This window comes from Poecilia mexicana, unplaced genomic scaffold, assembly GCF_051168715.1.
Source record: "Poecilia mexicana isolate PSO_F unplaced genomic scaffold, ASM5116871v1 scaffold_3, whole genome shotgun sequence".
NCBI lineage: Eukaryota > Metazoa > Chordata > Actinopteri > Cyprinodontiformes > Poeciliidae > Poecilia > Poecilia mexicana.
This window is the reverse complement of record NW_028263372.1, coordinates 3633401-3647768: the sequence shown is the minus strand read 5'-3', so window position 1 is coordinate 3647768 and position 14368 is coordinate 3633401. Positions and strand designations below refer to the sequence as shown.

Here is a 14368-nt window from a genome sequence, read left to right as displayed (position 1 = left end):
CGACATTAGAAGTCACCTGGACTGCAGGATGATAAGGGAATTTCAGGATGAAGTGAAAGAAAGTTGCCACTTGAAAACCTGGCAACCTGTGAAAGATGATCTGGTCAAATTTAATCACGATATTTAATTATTTCAAGCTTAATAATCTGACAACTTCCACTTTCATTTTTGCTGATTCTTCTTCATCCCTCTCCTATAGCTACTCCCAGCTGCCTGCTGCTGGACATATTAAAGATTTAATTACTCCACAAAGCTATTCCAGTTATAAGGTGATGGTTGAGGTCTTTATTGTCTGTGTAAACCATATGTACCATTTTGTTAAACTGTTTTAGCAGAATAACAGAAGGATGTAAGAGATATTTTAATAATAAAGTATTGATAATAACAGCTTTCTGTCAGGATTGGTGGTTTGTTTTTGTTTTGTCCTTTCCTTTTTGTTGTTGTTTTTGGAAGCCTGCTGCTTCCCACTTCCTCCACCAGATGCCGCCTAGGAACAGAGCCCCTGGAGAAGCGTGTGGTCGAACCCAGGGACACACCTGTGGCGCATTGTCAGACAGAGGCTGTGGATATTTAAGAAGCGGCGAGCTGACACTTCCTTACCTGAGTGTTTGTTTACCTCGGTTTACCTGGATTCCTCTGGAGTTCCTTGAGAAAAGAGTTTCTGTGGATCGTTTAATCCCGGACCGCTATCAGCCGCCAGCTCGCTTCTCCACTCAGCCAGACTTACCTGTCCGCCCTCCAACGGTTCATCTCCTCACCGCCCCTGGGTCCTTCTCTGCTCCTAAGAAAACTTCCATTTGCTCCTAGTAAGCCTTCCCCCTCAGTATATCTATTCATCCACCTCCCTGGATTCGCTGATTACTAACCGCTTCCTCTCGTTGACAGTGGCTGAACTGGTTATCCCTTCCTGACTCCTGCTCCGTGTTTTTTCCCCAACCCTTTCCCCTTTTTCAATAAACTTCATTATTGTTTTGTACACGCGTCTCCTGATTGTGTTCGTGCATGTGGGTTCGTAAACTGGAACCAAACATGACAGAACACTCAGGCCAACAGTCTACCCCTGCAAACGCAATTAGGAGAGCCTTGGCAGAACAACAATCTCTCATACAGTCACTTGATGCAGCCCTGCGAGAGCTAGGTAGCCTGCAAGCAGAAACTAACCATCGGCTTGCTGAAATATCTAATTTCCTCCAGGGCTCTGCCCAACCGGTCCCGAATGCACCGTCAGCGGCATCTCAAGTTCCGGATCCATCTAGCCACGCCACGTTTTCGGAGGTACGACCGCCAGCGCCCGATAAATTCTGTGGCGATGTAAGGAAGTGTAAAGGTTTTATTTTGAAATGTGGAATCATTTTCAACCACTCACCTCAGAGTTTTCGCCATGATAATGCCAAAATAGCTTACATGTTATCCTTGTTAACTGGACGTGCTCTGAAGTGGGCTGAGGCTAAGTTTCCCTCCCCCACCAATTTTGGCTGCACATTTTCAGAGTTTTTGAAGGAACGTAAGCAGGTTTTTTGTCGTGACACCGACAAGACTTCAGTTTCCCGAGAGTTGTGGAATCTCAAGCAGGGTCAAAGAACAGTTTCTGAGTTCGCCATTGACTTTAGAATTAAAGCTGCAGCATCTGGTTGGGACGCAGCCGCACTAAAGAATGCTTATTTCCACGCTCTCAGTGAGCAGGTAAAGGATGAACTAGCCACTCTAGATGAACCAGAGACTTTAGAAGACTTCATAAGCCTCACCATAAAGATGGATAACCGCATCAGATCACGTGCCAGAGAACGAAAATGTCGTAACTCTCCTTTTAGATCTTGTTTTCAGAACCCACCTGCTATTTCTCCTGAGTCTCCAGTATTGACGCCTTTCCCCGAGCCAGAACCCATGCAACTGGGGTATACTCGCCTAACCCCGGAGGAGAGACGTAGGAGGTTAAATTCACGTCTTTATCTGTACTTTGGTGAGTCTGGCCACTTCATTGCCAACTGTCAAGTCCGTTTAAACCCCCAGGCCCGACAGTAACGACAAGGAAACTGTCGGAGCCAACACCCACAACTCAATCTCGTCTCATCCTACCGGCAACTCTAAGAAATAATCACTTGTCTCTCCCCCTGTCAGCACTTATCGACTCTGGCTGCGAACAAAATCTAATCGATTCAACTCTAGCCAATCAGATGGCCATCAAAGTAGAACCACTGCCGGTTCCCCTCCGAGTTGCTGCCCTTAACGGTAAAGCATTACCTCACATCACACACAAAACCAAGCCAGTCTGTCTCGTTGTTTCAGGTAATCATTCTGAATCGATATACTTTTTTGTGTTCAGTGCTGCCAGTTCTCCCATTGTTCTTGGATTTAACTGGTTATTAACCCATAACCCTCACATTAACTGGGTTAAAGCTCACATAGAGTCTTGGTCATCCAACTGTCATGCCACTTGCCTCTGTTCAGCTATTCCCTCGAGCTCCCCGACTAGAAATCCTTCTGAGAATGAATCCCCCGATCTTTCCTCAGTACCCGCTGAATACCATGATCTGGCGCCCGTATTTAATAAGGATAAAGCCCTGTCACTTCCACCTCATCGTCCTTATGACTGCGCCATCGACCTTCTGCCTGGCGCCCCACTACCCAACAGTCGCTTGTATAATATTTCCCGGCCCGAACCCTAAACCATGGAGAAATGCATCAATGACTCCCTAGCAGCAGGCATCATCCGAACATCCACCTCGCCCCTAGGGGCAGGATTTTTCTTTGTTGGAAAGAAAGATGGCTCTTTATGACCGTGTATTGACTACAGAGGATTAAATCAAATAACCATTAAGAACAAGTACCCACTACCATTCCTCTCTTCCGCCTTTGAACCCGTTCAGGGAGCCACCATTTTCACCAAACTGGATCTAAGAAATGCCTACCACCTCCTTCGAATCCGCGAAGGGGATGAATGGAAGACCGCTTTCAAAACACCTATGGGTCACTATAAGTATTTAGTCATTGTTTGCTAACGCTCCCATCCTCATCCAGCCAGACCCAACAAAGCAGTTTATTCTGGAGGTCGATGCATCAGACTCAGGAGTAGGGGCCGTCCTGTCCCAAATTTCTTCGCAAGATGACAAGACTCACCCATGTGCCCTTTTCTCCCACAGACTTTCCCCGGCTGAACGAAAATATGATGGGGGAGATCGGGAGTTGTTGGCGATAAAGCTCGCGTCACTGGCCACTAGTGGCATCACTGGCTGGAGGGAGCTGAACATCCTGTAGTTGTCTGGACTGACCATAAGAACCTTTCGTACTTGCAATCCGCTAAACAGAACAACCCCCGACAGTCCCGCTGGTCAGTATTCTTCTCCCGGTTTAACCTGTCTATTTCCTACTGCCCAGGATCCAAGAACGTCAAGCCGGAGGCCTTCTCCAGACTCTACACGCCTGATGATTCAGACGAGGGCCTAGCACCTCTGTTACCCCCTAGTTGCACTGTGGGGGTCGTGACATGGGAAGTGGAGGATATAATCCGTCAGGCTCAACGCCTGGAGCCTCCACCCGAGTCCTGTCCCCAAGGGAGAATCTATGTCCCCACCTTCGTCCGATCCCGCTTCCTAAAGTGGATACACTCATCCAAATTCTCCGGGCACCCAGGTATAAGCCGCACTATCGGCCTGATTAATCGAAGGTTTTGGTGGGACTCTGTTCATAAGGATGTAAAAGAATTTGTTCTCGCCTGCCCAGTCTGTTCGAGAAATAAGTCATCTCACCAGCCGCCTGCAGGTTTATTACAGCCCCTTCCTACACCCAAAAGACCCTGGTCGCACATCGCCATAGACTTCGTTACTGGACTACCCCCGTCTAAAGGTATGACCACCATTTTTACTATCATTGACCACTTTTCAAAATCCTGCCATCTCATTCCTCTCCACAAGCTTCCCACCTCTGCTCAGACTGCCCCGTTGTTGATTAAGCATGTCTACAAACTGCATGGCATGCCTCAGGAGATCCTGTCAGATCGGGGTCCCCAGTTCATATCACAGGTTTGGAAACAGTTCTGTTCTGCGTTGGGTGCCAAAACTGCTCTCTCTTCCGATTACACTGATTGTGTTCGTGCATGTGGGTTCGTAAACTGGAACCAAACATGACACTTTCAGAATTTCAGTCATTTGGAGGAGGTCAAATATGCTGCAAAACTATATAAAAAAGAGAATTAGAATTATATTCATTTTGGAACAATAAAAATACAGCAACCTTGTGTAGCAAAACTGTCTTCAGTGCTTTTGTTCAGCACAGACAGAATACGTTTACCCGTTACTGAACAGAAAAGCTAAAGAACTGCAGCAGAAAGAAGGCTTCAACATAAATTATTTAATTGATATTATGAAATTATATTGTATCATAAAAGAGGCTGCATCATGCTTATAATTACACAGCAGCTACAATATTACAGCATCATTATTAGTCACCTTTGCTGCACTTTAAAAAAACACTCAATATAAAACAAAAGAAGAGGTGCAACATGTTCTTCATTTACATAAATAACACACAAAAGATGGACATGTTCCTAATCAACATCTTTTGGAGCAGACCTGTTCTTCAGCAGAAAGGAAGAAAAAGCCCAAAAATGTAATCTGCAAACAACACTCAGGAATTTTTAAATGGGGCCAAAAAATTATGTCCTTTGTTTTTATTATTGTTGTGTAACCGAGATGATATAATATTTGGCTCATGGAATTATTAAAATTTATGAGTAATAGGGTGCTGCGGTGGTGCAAGGGTATATGGAGGCATCAGTCCTCACCACAGCCGTCACTGGTTTGAGTCCCCACCTGAAGACCTTTGCCACATGTCTTCCTTTTCTTTCACAACCCTCTTTCCTGTCTGACAACCTTCACATAAAGACCACTAGAACCTTAAAAGACATGAGTGATAAACTATAATTAATGAAATTCTTGATAGTTTCTTTAGTTGAATCAGCGCACCACCTGACTAAATGGAATCATTAGACAAACGTAAGACTCTCATGAACGAATGAGAGGTTGACAATGTTTGATCATTTATAAATAAAATAGCTAAACTTTGCAGTCAAAATATTCAGACAATAAACACTATGCCTAAGATATAATTATACAATCTGTCAACTTGCCCAAAGACAATGAAAATCACAAAAGAAATCAACTAACTAATGAATTATGGAAAAGTGAATGGAATAAGGAAAAATAGCTTCAAGAATAATTGTCTAATAATAAAAATCATTTAGCAAGCAAATTCTACAGTGTTATCGCATCGCACTCAGCAAGACATATAAGAAAGAAGAATAGGAAGAAAAAGGAAGGTTTTATATTCAACTCAAAATTGAGCAAGTTGCCAAGATGACTGTTAAACACTACTCCTGTGCAATGGAAAGCTACAGTCCAATATAATTTTCTAGAACACATTTCTATTTGTTTAAATCAAGGATATATTGATGTTTTGGAAACTTATTTTCATTTTATTGAACCATTTTGGAGGAATTTTGACAAAACCACTCTGCTTTTGTTGGAGGTCTAGATTAAATGTTTCGACTAGGAGCCTCAGGTCGTCCAATCTGAACTTGCTGATGGTTCCTCGGACCCTTTTTAAAACTCGAGGAGACAGATCTTTTAAAGCTGTGGCGCCTCGCCTCTGGAATGAGCTACCTTGTACCATTCGATCTCTGGATTGTATAGACACTTTTAGGAAACAACTTAAGACCCACTTTTTTAAACTTGCTTTTTAGCGTAATACTGTGTTTTATTGTTTTGTATGTTGCTTTTAATTTCTTTATTTTTTACATTTTGTGCAGCACTTTGTGACCCTGGTCTGTGAAAAGCGCTATAGAAATAAAGTTTACTTACTTACTTACTTTACTTACTTAAATGGACTCTGTGAGAGCATACACTGTAACAAATGGCTGTAAAATCTACAGCATGAAAATACAGTAAGGTGGCTGGGTTTTGAGAATACAGCTCTTCACTGTGATCTAAAATGCGTATGGAAAGTATATGGGACGTGATTGGACCGCTGGATCACGTGTGGAAATTTACAGCTATACTGTAAATTTTTAATGTACAGTTGCATTGTGGAATATTTACAGGGTGGAAGCGAACGTCCACAGGCTAGAGGGCGGGCCAACAGTGACTTTCACCTGGTAAGTACTTTTTAAAAAAATCATTGTATTGCAGTTTTGTGTTTGTGTACGAAAATATATTTTATGTGGTAATACTGAGCTACTCTCGCTTGTTTGCTAAAGGTAACTTCGGTTATTTCTCAGTTAGCATTATGTGCAACACTAGAGCTTTTTAGTTCAGTTCACCTAGAATATGCGGATGGCCATATTCTGGGGCCTCATGCAGGGCCGTGCAGAGACCACTAAAAGGGCAGGTGCTCAAAAAAAAAATAAAAGGGCACATCTTACCGCATTCTAGGACAGAATATTAACAAAGCCACACAGCTTTCAGAGTTTAATAAACAATGATAAATTACAAAATTGTGAAATATACAATCAAAGCTAAGGTAAATCTCTATACAGAGCATACAACTATGCATATGTAAGATATTTTATTAGTAATTTCTTTCCGCAGGTCTATTTTGTTATAGGAAAGTATTGCAATATTAAAACCCGCAATTTAGCAAGATATGTAAATCAGAGCTGATGGTTTAGCTCTGATTTACATATTTTGTCTTTACAGAATTACACTATTAAAAATATAAACAAGGGCACAATGCAATCTTTTAGTGACTGTAATCTATAAAACAGAGCTGCCTGTTTGCTGCAGTGGAGATGAAGATGGTCCATTCAGGAAAGCAGAGCTACATCAAACTTTAAGGTGGAACTGCAGAAAAAAAGAAAAAAACAAAAGCAAAAATTGAATTGTTAATGCATGTCACTATGGGAAAAGCCTACTGAGTTTTGCTTAAAACTTTTTTAAACATTTAAATCACACATTTGTCTCATGAAGGAAATTTTTTTTGCAAAACAAACTTATTTGTGCATGTCAGAAATCTTTTCTTGATATTCTAAGTTTTTGTTTGACTCAAAGTTTTGCTTGTGATTCTCACATGAAGTCATGGGCAAGACCCAAAATCACAACAAAAGATTTCTGATGTGTGCAAATAAAAGTTTATGTTTGGAAAATAACTTTTTAAGTTCACAAGACAAAAATTAGTTATTTAATTAAAAAAAAGTTTTTTAAACAAAAATTTGTTTTTTCAAAAAGAAATCATTACAATTCCAAAAGTTTTGATTACAATTTTATTTTACTTAACTGAGGTTAGTTTATTTTTTTCCCATTGAATAATTGGGGAAAAAATTTAACTCCATACTCTGCGAACCAGACCCTAAACTTAAAGTCTGGGTTGAGTTTTTTTCCCCTTCATTAATGACATACATTATATCTATCATGGTAATTCAGGGCGAGTTATTTTTAATTCTAAGTAATATCCTTGTTGGACTATTATTTAAGTGCTATTCTCCTTCAAGATACATTTACCTAACGCCAGAATAAATGCGATGTACATTATGCAGCAAAGGAAATTAGAAGATCGGACATATATCCATTATGGAGATGATAAGTTTTGGACGGGCGATGTGCCTCGTACACAGGGAAGAAGCTTTTTAGTTATCTAGCTTTGCTAGCAAAGTCGTTAGCTAGCAGCTAGCTAATAGCACAACAACAGCAGCCTGTCTGTATGATAAAAATACTGAATCGATAGTTAAGAACAGTTTTTCCTCACCTGGCTGTCTCCTCCCGTTCAGTAGTTCTTCAGAGAAAAGCAGACGCAGAGGCCTGTCAGTGTCTGTTATATTTCATTACCTCTCTGTTTAAACTGCGAGTCCGTGCTGAAGCAGAAACGATACTACAACGTTCAAAGTTTTCCGTCATCTGACAAGTAGCAAGTCTACTCCACTTTATTCACCAAAAACATTTTTTTTTTTTTTTTTTTTTTTTAATGTATAATTCACCAAAAACTGTTCTGTAATCTGGAACATTCGCTACGTTGAGCTCCAGTTAGCCGCCTTGTCAGTGCGAGAGGCAACTGCGTCATGGGCAAAAGGTCAAAGGTAACAAGGTGACCTTTGACCTTGGTTTTATGTTGTACAAAAAACCAAAACAAAACAAAAAAATAATTTTAGTACATGTTATGTGTCAGAAGAGGGCTTGGGAAATAATACCAACAAAAAAAAAAAAAAAAAAAAATTTGACCAAAAGGGCACTTTGGGGCAAGGAGCAAAAAGGGCAGGTGCTCAAGCACCCCCAGCTCCCCCCTCTGCACGTGCCTGGCCTCATGCATAAAGCATGTGTGCACACAAAAAAAGTGCGGTCCCATATTTTACGCAAAAGTTAGCATGTATAAAAATTTACTTTGCGTCAAGTTTTGCGTAAATATACGCACATTCTTTCACTGGCGTGAAAATGTGCGGCAGTCACTCAAACTTTTTCTGTGGACAATATCAAACCAGGAAGCGTCAAAGCTCACCTAAAGTCTGACTACGTTCGGTATTTATTTAGACCAGGGGTGTCAAACTCATTTTGGTTTAGGGGCCGCATACAGCTTAATCTGATCTGCAGGGGGCCACACAAGTAAACTCATTGCAAGATTAAATAGAACCAATAAAAGTGGACTTGTTGATTTTGATATTAAACGAATTTCACTTTTACAAAATATATTATGAATAATCTCAGTTTTTAAGAAAGGTATCTGCAATTTCAACAATACTTTTACTCAGTTAAGCATGTATTTAAGTGCATTATGCATAAGAACTGATCTCAGTGATTGTTGCAAAACATTTATTCACAGTTTTTGGAACTTAAAAACACTGTCCTGCATCACAAAATACAACAGACAAAAATTAAGAAAAGATTTAAAATCAATTTTCAACATCTGGGAAGCAATTTGAACAAATTATCTGGCTTCACACATTTGAAATCTTAAGTGTCAGCTGTTTTAAACAGACATTTGATTAAGTACATTTGTTGATGCATAAAATGCATACATATAGAAAAACTTGCATACATAACATGTATGTATGTTAGCATGCACGAGAAATATGAGGTTGACAGGGCCAAAATAAAAAGCTGGTAAAGCATAGAATCGAACTTGTTTACAGAACCTGAAGCTCAGTGCTGCCATCTGCTGTTAGTTCCGCTGCAGTGTTGCATCATGTTGTGTGCTCTGAATAAAACACAGCGCCCCTCGTGGACAGTATAGGAACTGCAGAATTTCAATTAAACGAAGTATATGTTTTTTCATGAATAATGATAATGCATTTAGACCCGGGCCGGACTAAATTGTTCGGCGGGCCGGTTCCGGCCCGCGGGTCATACGTTTGACACCCCTGATTTAGACCAAGAAACACCAAACCAATATTTTTCATGATTTTAATATTTTATTGCTTAAATGTAAACGATTAAACTGAACCGCATGTATTCTCAGACAATAAGCTAACAAGCACACAAAATAAAAATAAAAGTAAGTGAAAACCTCGCTCGAATGTAAATAGTACTTTTCCTCAGTTTTTGTCTCAAAGATGTAACTGTATGTAATCTGCTAACAACACTGAGGAATTTTTAAATGGGGGCAAAAAATTATGTCCTTGTTTTCATTGGTCTGTGCGCCAAAGCGCATGGAATTCATCTGCGGGGTAATTCTCACCAAAAAAAGAAAACAGGGTTGGATCAGCAGATTAACTCAAACCTGCTGATTAAAAATAATCAACAGGTTTTATTATTTTTAAGGTGATTAAGGTGTGTATGCAATCACACGTAGAACTAGCTGCGCAAAGGTGAGCTGCGTAATTGTGGAGTTTTGGCTCTGATGGAGAACATCGTCAATGGAAGGATACAGAGGGAGCGATTGTTCAGAGATCATATTGATCTGCTGGGAAATGATGATGGTTTATTAGCGTTTAAATTGCTCAAACTGATCATCCTGGATCTCTGAGCAAAACTTGAAGAAGGCGTGCGGAGCCACCCGCTTTGTGAATGTGCCTTATGGACATAAAGCATCTTCATTCTGTAAATGTGCAACTCATGCACATGACTCTACTATTTAGAATATACGTCCACATTCCCCACTCAAGGGACCATCTGACTCTCCGTCTTTAAATCCCGTCTGAACGCGCTACTACTCAGACAGGGATTTGCACGATCTCTTTATATATTTTTTTTACTTTAAAATGTATTTTTATTTTTGTGAGGTGACATTATGTGCCCTCAAAGCACCTTTTAAATAAAATATGTAATTATTATACTGCTTCAAACAAGGACGTTGCCATGGTTATTGTTTCAGATGGTGGCAGACTTCCAGGTATTTATACTAATTTACATATTTGTTGGTGGCGGCAGGGCAGTCCAGCAGCTGCACTCTATTTCCCGCAAATTAGGATTTATAACGGAAAGATGCGCACGCACGGCTTTATGCATCCGATTTTTTTTTTTTGTGCACCGCACTTTTCTAAAATTTTCCGTACTCCAAGTTTTGGTGTCAAAACTGCGCAGTCATTTATGCATGAGGCCCCTGGTCTTTTTGCGGAAGTTGAGGGTAGGATGCCTCAACTGTTTTTAATTTTTTTAATTTTCTCTCCATATAGGACTGTCAACGTTAACGAGTTAGCGCATGCGATTAACCTGAACATTTTAAGGCATTCATATTACATAACCCAGATCAATCAAACCATTTATTTTGACATCAAAGCCTCTGTCCCGCGGACAATTATCTAGTTCTCAGCAGCACACACGAGGAGCTACGAACAGCGAAATACTTTTTCCACGACAACAAGAGTTGAGCAGTTTCAACTTTCTTGTGTTGGGTCTTTTGCCAACATTTTGCACTTCTAGTTTAGTAGCCACCAATTTCACATGCACGAATTACACCAGTCTTCGCTGACTGGATGAGGACAATTGAGTGCTGCCTCATCACAGGAAATGAATGTAGAGGAACATTTCTTATCGTTTAAAACAAACTAACTTTCTATAAATCTGCCTGAATATAAAAACCTGGAAAACTAAGAATCTTCAGACATGATTGGTTTGAGACAAAACATTTTTTGAGAATGTACATGTGCACTGCTTCATAGGCAGTTCCCCTTGGCCAGGCACGTGCAGAGGGGGGGGGGGAGCTAGGGGTGCTTGAGCACCTGCCCTTTTGCTCCTTGCCTCCAAGTGCCCTTTTGGTCAATTTTTTATTTTTTTTTTTGGTATTATTATTTCCTAAGCCCTCTTCTGTAGTAAAATTATTTGTTTTTTGTTGGGGTTTTTTTTTTGTACAACATAATAAGCCGGTCACCTTGTTACCTTTGACCTTTTGCCCATGACGCATGACGCATTTGCTTCTCACGCAGTGAGATAAGGCGGCTAATTGCGGAGCTCAACGTAGCGAACGTTCCAGATTACAGAACAGTTTTTGGTGAATTAAAAAAAAAAAAAAAAACGTTTTGATGAATAAAGTGGAGTAGACTTGTTACTTGTCAGATGATGGAAAACGTTGAATGTTGTATCGTTTCTGCTTCAGCACGGACTCGCAGTTTAAGCAGAGAGGTAATGAAATATAACAGACACTGACAGGCCTCTGTCTGCCTTTCTCTGAATAACTAGTGGGAGGAGACAACCAGGTGAGAAAAAATTGTTCTTATCTATCGATTCAGTATTTTTATCATATAGACTTTAGACTGTTGTTGTTGTGCTATTAGCTAGCTGCTAGCTAACGACTTTGCTAGCAAAGCAAGACAACTAAAAAGCTTCTTCCTTGTATCGTTAATGATGGCAGTCATTCTTCAGTATCGCTTATGCAATAGGGGCACATCGCCCATCCAAAAGCTATCATCTCCATAATGGATCCGATCTTCTAATTTCCTTTGCTGCAAATGTACATCGCATTTATTCTGGCGCTAGGTAAATGTATCTTGAAGGAGAATAGCACTTAAATAAAAGTCCAACAAGGATATTCATTTAGAATTAAAAATAACTCGCCCTGAATTACCATGATAGATATAATGTATGTCATTAATGAAGGGGAAAAAACTCAACCCAGACTTTAAGTTTAGTGTCTGGTTCGCAGAGTATGTAGTTAAATTTTTCCCCAATTATTCAATGAAAAAAAAAAACAAAAAAAAAACTAACCTCAGTTAAGTAAAATAAAATTGTAATCAAACTTTTGGATTTGTAATGATTTCTTTTTTAAAAACAAAGTTTTGTTTAAAAATCTTTTTTTTTAATTATGTAACTCATTTTTGTCTTGTGAACTTAAAAAGTATTTGCCAAACAAACTTTTATTTGTTTGGCAAATAGCTAACCCTAACCCAAAATCTTTTGTTGTGATTTTAGGTCCTGCCCACGACGTCATGTGAGAATCACAAGCAAAACTTGGAGCCACAAACAAAAACTTAGAATAGCAAGAAAAGATTTATGACAAGTGCAAATAAGTTTGTTTTGCAAAAACAATTTCACTTCATGAGACAAAACTGTGATTTTAATTTTAAAAAAAGGTTTTTAAGCAAAACTCAGTAGGCTTTTCTCATGGTGACATGCATTAACAATTCAATATTTGCTTGTGTTTTTTTCTTCTCCATTTTCACGTTAAAGTTTGATGCAACTCTGATTTCCTGAATGGACCATCTTCATCTCCACTGCAAGTGTAGCAAACAGGCAGCTCTTTTTTTATAGATTACAGTCCACTAAAAGGTTGCATTGTGCCCTTGTTTATATTTTTAATAGTGTAATTCTGTAAAGACAAAATATGTCTGGTGGTCTCGCTCTGATTTACATATCTTGTTAAATTGCGGGTTTGAATATTGCAATACTTTCCTATAACAAAATAGACCTGCAGAAAGAAATTACTAATACAATATCTTACATATGCATAGTTGTATGCTCTATAGAGATTTTCCTTAGCTTTGATTGTATATCTCACAATTTTGTAATTTATCATTGTTTATTAAACTCTGAAAGCTGTGTGGCTTTAATAGTCTGTCCTACAAGGCGGTTAACTGTGCCCTTTGTTTTTTTGAGCATCTGCCCCTTTAGTGGTCTCTGCACGGTCCTGCCCTTCATAAAAGGGTGGGGCATCCAAAAACTAGAAAATTAAATAGATCTAATAAAATAGATCTTATCAGTTGGCTCCTGAACAAGTTTGGTACCACTTGTATGCATGTGGAGTACTCAATAGCAACATTTCTCTTACTTACTATTGAGTATGGGAGACTACAAATGCAAGATAATTGCTTGGACTTTAAATTGTTGGTGTGCAGCAAGAGGGGTTTGCACAACTGTGTGCATATTTATATTTCAAGCTTACAAAGTTAGGCATAGTGATTAATTGTGATTGATCAGCCAGTGCCAGATTCTGTTATGGGCGACATGGGCAACTGCCCAGGGCAGCATCTTGTGGGGGGTGACAAGATTGACCCCTGACCCCTCTCACCACCCCAGATACTCCAATTGTCTGTGTCTCACTGCAACTTCCATCCTTCTGTCCATAGACTAATGGATGGAAGACATAGTGAGATATTTCCATCTCAATTTATCTGCCATCCTTAGGTCTACAGACAGAGGCACAGAATGTACATTGTGTCTCTGTCTGCAAACACAGTATATCAGAATGTATCTGTATATGGAAATGTCTCTCTGTACCTGAGTAGTAAGTTAAAATTAAAACTAATATCTCTGAACATTGTTATTTTTCAGGAAACGGCATCAAGGGCACAAGCTGGTCCAGCAGCACCTTTTGCCACCTAGAGTATTTTTTCATAGGTGAGTGAGAACTTTTTCAGTAATGCCTTTTCAAAACATTGTTTGGTAGTTCACAGGGATCTAATCTAAAAATGTAATATGTACTTAAAAAAACAAAAGGGTTGATTTGGACAGTCTCCCATCTGTTTCTAGGCGATTTATAGGCTTCAACCCAGAAAGCAGAACCAAAGCTGCAAAAGTGACATCAAAACTAACTGGACAACTTATGCAAAACACTAGGACAGCAGTGAACCCATGTGTCTCTATTCTTCTCCTACATGGACTACCAGTGGAACTTTTAAAATGGTAAAATTACACATTTACACACAATCAGTTCTCTTACTCCATCTCTCTCCCTGTCTCTTTTCCTCTGCCTGTCTCTCTGTATCTGTCCTGTCCATTTCTAATAGGACAGCTACAATGAAGGAAGGTCATAGAGAGTGCCCGTCCACTAAATCTTTCCTTTTCATCTTGTCTGTCTTTAACTGACATAAATGCAGTTTAATGCGCTGTTTATCTCGTGCATTAAAACATGTTTTTCTTTCTTTATCTTCTAGCAACTGTCAAGAAAACTGGCATGGACTTGTGAGATCTCTCTAGGTACACGCAGAAAGCAGGGTAAAAGGCCTGAGGAGTAACGA

At 39.7% G+C, this 14368-nt stretch overlaps 1 long non-coding RNA gene across 1 annotated transcript; it reads left to right on the top strand.

Annotated features, from left to right (window-relative positions):
* The first annotated feature begins 584 nt into the window (after window positions 1–584).
* On the top strand, window positions 585–14012 carry LOC106904383 (uncharacterized). The gene is made up of 5 exons (XR_001414897.2): window positions 585–3630; window positions 3721–3843; window positions 6095–6148; window positions 13683–13748; window positions 13881–14012. It is a non-coding gene; the product is annotated as an uncharacterized LOC106904383 (long non-coding RNA).
* Window positions 14013–14368: the final 356 nt, after the last annotated feature.